We start from the raw sequence: 9,242 nt of genomic DNA on the forward strand, positions 1-9,242 counted from the left end.
ATGGAATGTTTGTAACCCAGGGTATAAACTTTTACCAACACTAAACAAATTGGTTCTCTATCGTTAGCTGTTGCACACATGCAGATATTTGACAATATTATTCTGCCTGCTTTTTAGGTTGAAGAATTAAATGAATTTCAGCAAACATCTTCCTCCCCCACCAAAAGGTGAATGTGTGTTTTGTTCATTACCAATCTAAACTATGCTGCTTACAGAAAACTGTGTAACTTAGATTGATTCTGCCTTGGGCTTTTTGAATGTCTGTACCTAGCCTAGATGCTTTCTGAGAAATTAAGTTATAAACTCTTTGATCAGGGATTATGTTATCCCGTGTGTCTGCACAGTGTCTGGTATAGTAAGGCCCTGATTTTGGTTCAGGCTTTTGGATTCTATTGTAATACAATTAATAAATGCCTTAGGTCTTTTGTTTTTGTATTTAGGAGGCAATCAATATTGTTCACTGTTTGCAATAATACATCTCAACATATTCATACTTTAGTCTTGTAGACAAGCACTGGGCAAGCTTTTCAGCACATCTCTAGTATTGCTCCTTACCCCTGATGTGGCATCACACTGAGTCATTCCTCATGTCAGTGAAAAACAGAAATAGCTTCACTGAAATAAAGAGTTAAAATAATGTAAAATCAGCTTGAGTTTGTCAAGTTCAGTGAATCCAGTCAGTGAACAAAGAACTGGAACATTTGGTTCAGAGCAATTTTTAGTTGTCAGCACAGTTGAGAAATTCTTTATAAAACTCTCATTTTTAAACATAGACTATCAGGAGTATTATCTGACTCTTTGTTTCATTCAAAGAGGAATTTTAGTCTTTAAAGAAGTGGATACTGCTACTGTGATGTCTGTGACTGCAGATTCACCTGTATATGATCTGCAACACTTACCCCTGCCTTTAAGCCAGCTGGTAGAAACAAGCTGAGACCAGAGGAAATTATGAAGAATAAATGTTAATGTAATGTATGCTGTCTAAATGCACTAACAGAACAGCATAAATGCTAATAATAAATAGATTTCTTTTGTAAATCAAAATAAAGTTTGAACAGCATCTTAAGTGACAATGATAATGCAACATAGTTTTTTCTGCAAGAGATAAATGTTAACAAGTAAATTCAGTAGGGATTAGGAGAAAATTGTTCCCGGGTCAATCCACAGGTTTGGGAGAACAGTGATCTGTGCAAGCCTGAGGAAAGTGTATGAAATAATAATACAGGTTATGAATTCCTTTTGCTCATGTTCACGACTCTTTTGTCTTCACTTTCTTCAAAAAGCTGAAGGTTTCCATTGTGTTAGCTCAATTGAGTTAGTTTTTCATTATTATTTTTTAATTATGGTAAACTGAAACAGGCTAACACCTTGGTGTTCAACCTTTTTCCCCAGCAGGCAGGATGGGCAGTGCCTTATCTGTCCAGGAGCCAGAATCTGCTGGTGGTCCTAATCGGACACCAGCGCCAGCATGGTGGGCACTATCTGACCACATAGTGAGAGGTGTGGGGCAGCCTAGCCACAACCCAGCTCTGTGGGGGAAAAGGGTCATCACTTGGCCTCACAGGGAAAAAGGTGGTGTACAGGTGTGGTAAGGGGGCATGACCTGACTCAGTCCGGATGCAGGGGAGAGGGCATGTCCCAGCTACAACTGTCAGTGCAGGGGTTGGGGTTTGGGAATTTGGTGGGGGGAGGGTGACTATATTAATGGTCATTGCTCTCTCACCACCAAAATTCCTGCCCCATGGAGAATCCCACAGGCCAGATGCGATGACTCTGTGGGCTGCATTTGGACTGAGGGCTGGAGGTTGAGCATCCCTGGGCAAACACATATGAAAGCATGTTAGTTGGCTAATACATATTTCTTGGCCTTGTCCATGTTGCCTTTTCTTCACTAGGGAAAAAAATTGTTTTAACTCCTGTTAGCTAACATGTGGTAACTAGTAGAGGTTCATCAATATATCGGTCGCATATCAGATCGGCACCAATAATAGGAAAATTAACATTATCAGCAATCGGGTTTCTTTTGGCTAATAATGTCAATGATAAATGCACATGCAGCCACAACATGCATGTGGCCAGGACTGCAGCCTGGCAGTTTGGAGAGCAGCCTCCTACTGGTAAGTCTGTGTGGGGGTGGGGAAGGAGCACGGCGGAGGCAGGTTGAGGCCGCTACAGTGAGGGAGGGAGTGGGGCAGAGGCAGGTGATGCCTAGCCAGGGAGGTGAATGTGACCATGGGGTGGGGCATGGGGAAGAGCTGTGGGCAGCTTGTCCAGGGGACATGACAAGGTGGGGGGGCAGGTCCATGCCACTGCGCACACCTCTGGGGGAGGCATGGGGAGTATGTGCCCCCCCCCAGATTTGTATGCAGGGAGAAGCTGTTTGTTCACAGTGTGCTCAGGACCAGGGGCTGCGCCAGCCTCTTCTCGGAGGCAGGGCTGGGTTGGGGCTGTGCTTGGAGAAAGTGGGGGCAAGGTGGGAGGTGGCGGCACTGGGAGGGGTGGCTACAGGGGGGCTACAGGTAATTTTGGGGTGGCCACAGCACCCTAAACCTCTAGTGCTGCCACCACTGCTGCCTGCATCACGAAGCTGAGCCCGCCCCACCCTGAGTGCTGCCCTGGCCCAGCCCTCCCACCAGGAAGAGGCTGGCGTAGCCTCTTCCCCCAAGCCCACAGTAGGTAACCAAATCTCACCCCACACACAAATCTGTGGAGACACATGCCTCCCCTGGGGGTGTGTGCAGTGGTGGGAAGCCACTCCCCCTCCCCACCTGCTGCGCCCCCTGGACAAGCTGCCCACAGCTCTTCTCTGTGCCACACCCCAGTATTGCTTTCACCACCCTGGCTGGGCAGCACCTGCCCCTGCCCCAGCCCCACTCTTCATCATCATGGGGGCCCTGATCTTGCCCCCCATGCCTCTTCCGTCCCCCATGCCCCTTCCACCCACAGACTTACTGGCAGGTGGCTACTCTCCAAGCTTCTAGGCTGCATTCCTGTAAATTGGCTATCGGATTGATATCGGCCGATATGGCCAGTTAATACTCTATCAGCAATATTGGGCAAGAAAATCTTTATCAGTGCATCCTTAGTAACTAGTATATGATAAAATCCTAGTGAAGACAAAATAGGTGGCAGTTTTCATGCCACAGGTTGATTAGATTTCCCTATAATTTCAATTTGACCTACTAACACTTGTTAAAATTGCAAATTGTCTTGTGTTTACAGAGATCTAACTTGGCATTCTTTTGCACATTTTAACAAATAAGCATTTTTCTAGTAAATATACACTCTGGGTGGTTCTTTGTTTGTGCATCAGCTTGTTTAAAAGATTTAAAACAATTTTGTTTCTCAGGCCCCAACTCTGAACCCTTTGTGTACTCAAAGCTTGTAGTAGAGAAAGATCTTAAGCTGCATTCACACTTGACCAAATGTAGCAAAATCATTGGATAGACATGGCAGTTGTGCTTTGTGTTACGTTAGGTGGTAAAATCTGAGCTCTTAGGATGTTAAGGGAATCCTTTTGTGGAGCAGTGTGCGCTCAACTACAATTTACTTCAAGGAAAGTTTTCTCTATGTAAAGACTAAGAAAAAAATTGAATATAAGCAGGTAGTTAAACGAATGGCCACCACCTTTTGGGGGCAAAAATAAAATTCTTCACAGAAAAATTGGTTCTGATGATTTTTTTCTTAGGATTGTTTCTCAGATCTAGATGGAATTAGACAGCAGAGAGAGAAAATCCATTCCAGAGCAGCCAACAGTCCAATGTTTAGGGCACTTGGTTGGGATTTGGGAGACCTAGATTCAAGTCTCTGGCCTGTCTGATTAGGAGTTATATAAACAATGGTCTATAGTCAAAGCTAGATCAAATTAAGCATAATTGAAGCACCTAAATCCAAAATTGTGATACAAGCTCCTGCTCTGTTTGTGCCTAAACATATTACATGCTTCCTTGTTTAACTGTAAAGCTCTAGGTGCATAATTTTCTTCTTCTGTGCAGGCCCAGAACTGCTCCATTTCAAGTGCTCAAGTTGATGCCTAAACCTGACTCGGAAACAGAAACTAAATGTGTCCTTGCACAAATCATTTGAGAGACCCTATGTGGAATGCATGCTCCATGCCACTACACAGAAACTTTACAAAATGCACTTCTTCCACTTAACAGGAGAAGGCTTTAATCACCAGGTACTTTCTGAGGTTATTCTGGCCACATCTCCATATGCACTTTACTGAGGAGTATACCAATTAGCTGTGGAATAAAGCATCACTGGGCATGTCTACATGTGCACTTTAATGCGCAGTAGCTTATTTTACTGTGCATTAAAGCATCACATCAAAAAACATGCTAATATGCTAATGCAAAGTAAAAATAGGCTACTGTGCATTAAGCATCACTAAAAAAAGCATGCATTTTTGTTATTGCATATTAGGGCAGCATACTGTGCATTTATTTAGTACCTCACATCAGGGGTACTAAATTTAATGTGCAGTAGCAAAAGAGCATCAATAAATGTGTAGATGCACCCACAGTCAGAGCCGTCCCTAGGTGTGTGTGGGGCCCAGGGCATATCCACCCATGCGGGGCTGGGGGGTGGCAAGCGGCCGGAGTGCAGAGCAGGGGAGGGGAGGGGGTGGTGAGCGGCCAGAGCATGGAGCTGGCGGCACACAGCAGGGCCTATATGGCACAGTCTATGGGGCGCCCCAAAGCACGGGGCCCAGGGCATTTGCCCCGATTCCCAGAGACAGCCCTGCCCACAGTCTACATGTGCAACAGTATTAGGCTACCGTAAACTGATTTACACAGCAGTAAGATTGTATCATTGGGACAGTATTATCTTAGATCACGGTAATTTCCTACGACTAAATGCACATGTAGACACTGACTGCAGGTGTAAATTCCCCTGGTCAGCCCAGCCAGTGGGGTGTCAGACTCCTGCATGCTGCCTAGCCACATGGCTCTGCACTTTCAGCACCCTCATGCCCCAGCAAGCCTAAGTGCCACCTGATACTGCCACTCAGAGCCCTGGAGCTGAGCAGCCCTAGCTTAAACTGTTCCACCCCACCTCAAGTTGCTGCTGTCCTGGGTGCATGTGTAGATGCTGAACCTGGGAGTTTACTCCAGCTCAAACTGCTCTGGAATTTATTGCTTGAAATTAATTGCATGTGTAGATGCATCCTCTGAATGTGTGTTGGCTTGAGAGGAACACAATAGGGAAACCATATCACTATGCAGAAAATGAAGTTAAGATTCACTGGCAGACCAAGTAAGCATGAGCAGGAGAGCAGGACTCTGTAGCCTAGTGGGTGGGGCTTTTACCTGGGAGAAGGAAGACCTGGGTTTTGGTACCTGTTTCTAGGGCTGTTTCTGTATTTTACATTAAAAAGTAACTGGGGAAAGTGCATAAACAGTCCTGAGAGCAGAGTGGAACCTAGCACTACACCTCCCAGGTGAGTGCCCTGCCCACTAGATTACAATCATGCCCAGTGTCCCCTCCTTGGCCCAATGAATCCTGAATTTTTTTATGAACAATGACTTAACTTTAACAGGAAAGGGTGGAGAGAGATTCCCTACCCAAAGAGCTTTGTAGCATAGTGGCTGAGGAGCTCTCCTGTGAGAGGCAGGCTTGAATTCCCTTAAACTGAAAAGTGAACTGAACCCCAGTGTCCCAGGTGAATGCTTTAATAACTAACCTACTGTATAACAGTGGATGGTATCATGGTTGTCACTGGCCACTCTTCAATGCTTAGTTTTGTCAGAAAATAGTTTTAGGTACCCACCCTCAGAAAAGGATTTTGTGTTATGGATTCCAAGTGGATGGAGTCACCTGAGTCAAGCATCTAATTAAGCTCTTGATAAGGATGGGATTTCAGACACACTCCTGAGTTCAACATGTCCTATAGACTCAATCTAGGTGGCGATACACTCAGTGAACTGATTTTATGTTGCTCTCTTTTCAGCATGCTGGGTGTTTTGGATTCCATTCTGAGCACCTAACAATCCTCATGCACTTTATAGGGAGTCCAGGGGCCTAACTTAGGTTATGGATTTCACTTCAGGGGCCAAATACCTGAAAGACGGACTTTATAGCTCATACATTCTTTACTAGATTTAGCCCTTATGGGCTCTCTGGATGGCTGAATAATATTCAGTTATTTACACCAAGTCAAACAGCTTCAGTTGTTAAGACAGACCTACTTTGGTGGTTAGACCCTAATCTGGGGTGTAGGAAACAAAGTAAAGACTCTCCTCTACCTCATGTAGACTTGAACCTGGATCTTCTAAATCCATAGACCATAAGCTGTGGTAAAGGCTTTTTGCATGGCAGAATAGAAAAAATGTTAAAACTTTAGATTCTTTTGCAAAACGGAACTGTTACTTTTGGCCAATCTTTATAAGCAATTCATTATCTGGTTAAAATAAGAATTGATTTGACACTTCATTTACTAATACTGAAATTAGTGGATAGCAGCATGCCTACATGTAATTGGTTTATAACTGTGATGCCAGCTTATGATTTCAGCATTATTAATTTAGTCTGTTGTGTCCGCTAATTCAGTCTGCTGGGACTTCAGTGCTTGGATGACCATTTGTCAGTACAAACAAGTGCTATTCTATGATTTTGTTTTAGTAGTTACAAACAATGCTTGCTGGTTAACTGCCAGCATAGTCTACTATATCAGCAACCAATTTGAATATACCTGTTCATGTTTGATGGGGAGACAGCCATACTTCAGCGCTGGGCTTTGCATTATCCATGCTGACTGGCTTGCAGTGGCTGTTTGCATCCAACTCTCTGCTTTAGAGCGAGGTTTTGAAAAATCATTGTTGGAATGTCATTATCTTTGTGCAGCTTGAATGTGTTTGCACCAAGATCCAACTCTGATTTGCTGGCCCTGTTGTACTGCTGCCCTGGCTAAGGCTTCTGTAGCTTCATAGCCCCTGCTGATGCTGCTGAGTCTGTTCACAGCGGGAATCTGTTTGCCCTGTTTGTGCTGAGTGGCTGGGGGCCTCGGAGCCTGCTTCAAATTGGAGCTCCTGCAGTCATCCAGTTGCCAGGTTCCTGGAGCTCCTTTGTCAGGGAGTGGGGGGTGGTTGAGGGCCTTTCAAGCTGGTATTGCAGGTGAAGAGGGGAGATAGAGTTGTTGGGTGTCCTTCCCATTAATTTAGACCATACTCTGCTGAGGGTCATAAAAACACACAGACCAAACCAGGGTGCATTGGCTTTGCCCTTGTCTGATTGGAGTCCCCTGGCAGCTGAGTCAGGGCTGCTGAACTCATGACATGTGACATCTAAATGATGTTGAATAGCTGCCCCCAGTGCTCTCCCCTGCGCCCTGCAGTTTATGCAGGATGTGGAAGGCAGGCAGGGGTCCTTGCAGGGGTGATGATAGGGTTCCTGGGTTTGCCTGCCTTTCCAAGATGCTGACATTGTCCTAGTTCGGGGGTGTGGTGTGAGAGCACCCTGCTAAGTGAACCTGTTAATCACTATAGCCCTGCAAGGTAGGCATGCATTATTCTCCCTGCTTCACAGAGAGGAAACTGCAGTGCAAAGCAACTGTGCTGGCATGATCTCTGTCTCCAGCATGCTTGAGAGCAGCCAGGGTGGGGGTGGGGGGTGGGACTTTACCACCTAATTTCCAAGCTTTGTACATGGGACTGGGGAGGCAGGGCATGCCTGAAAGCAGCACTCGCCAGCCGTGCTGCTGTAGCAGTGTAGACCAGTGGTACCCAGTTTCTTTGGCTGGGGGCTGGATGAGCAGTGCCTGATTCCTCCATGGGCTAGATCTAGCCAGTGGACCCCATCTAGGCGTGGCCCAGCTCTGATCCAGCTGCGCAGGGGAAGGGGATTTGACCTGACCCCACTGACGGAGGCGGTATGGCCTGGCTCCAGTCTGGCCGGGCAGAATGGAGGGGGTGTGGTCCAGCCCTGATCTGTTTCTGTGGAGGGAGGCTTGTGGCCCAGCTTAGCCCCATCTGCCCCATGGAGTTGGGGATTTTGGCAGTAGGTAGTGGTGACTGCCACTGCTCCCCCACTGCTGAATTTCTTGACCTGTGGGGAGCCCAGTGTGCTGGATCCCAAGGGTCTGTGGGCTGTATTTAGCCTGTGGACTGAAGGTTGGGGGCACCCCTGGTGTAGACCAGCGTTTCTCAACCCGCGTGCGGGTTAAGCAACTGCGGCATTGATGCCTGCACAGTTGGCTGGGTAAAAAATTGGCTGGGTAAAAAAAATTGGCTGGGGTGCACCCAGAGAGTACTGGTGGATGGGTTGTACTGAACCTGGCGAGATGTGAGCAGTGGGGTACCCCAGGGCTTGGTCTTTGGGCCTGCACTGTTTAACATCTTCATCAGTGACTTGGACGAGGGGGTGGAAAGCACGCTGTCCAAGTTTGCTGATGACACTAAGATGTGGGGCGAGGTGGACGCACTTGAAGGGAGAGAGAGGCTGCAACTAGATTTAGACAGACTACAAAAGTGGGCAGATGAGAATAGGAGGGGGTTCAATGTAGACAAATATAGGGTGCTGCACCTTAGGAGAAGGAATCCACAGCATACGTACAGGCTGGAGAGTTCCCCTCTTGAAAGCACAGAGGCGGAAAGGGATCTTGGAGTCATTATTGACTCCAAGATGAACATGAGCCGCCAATGCCAGACTGCAGCCAGCAAGGCCAGCCATACCTTGTCATGCATCCAAAGGTGCATCTCAAGCCAGTCCAGAGAGGTGATACTCCCCCTCTATGTGAATTTGGTTAGGCCGCAGTTGGAGTACCGTGTCCAGTACAGGGCACCGCACTTCAAAAGGGATGCCGCCAGCCTGGAGAGGGTTCAGAGGAGGGCCACCCGCTTGGTGAGAGGGCAGCAGGACAGGCCCTACGAGGAGAGACTGAAGGACCTGAACCTGTTCAGCCTCAGCAAGAGGAGGCTGAGGGGGGACCTGGTGGCTGCCTACAAGCTCATCAGGGGAGATCAACAGCAAATAGGCAGAGCCCTTTTCTCCCCAGCACCACCTGGGGTAACAAGGAACAATGGTAGTAAGCTGATGGAGAATAGGTTTAGGTTAGAGATCAGAAAGCAATATTTTACACTTAGGGTGGCCAAAATCTGGAACCAACTTCCCAGGGAAGTGGTCCTTGCCCTACCTTGGGCAAATTCAAGAGGAGGTTGGATGATCACCTGTCTGGGGTCTTGTGAACCCAGCATTCATTCCTGCCTGTGGCAGGGGCTCAGGCTAGATGATCTGTTCAGGTC

Source organism: Alligator sinensis, unplaced genomic scaffold, assembly GCF_000455745.1.
Source record: "Alligator sinensis unplaced genomic scaffold, ASM45574v1 scaffold71_1, whole genome shotgun sequence".
Classification (NCBI taxonomy): Eukaryota; Metazoa; Chordata; order Crocodylia; family Alligatoridae; genus Alligator; species Alligator sinensis.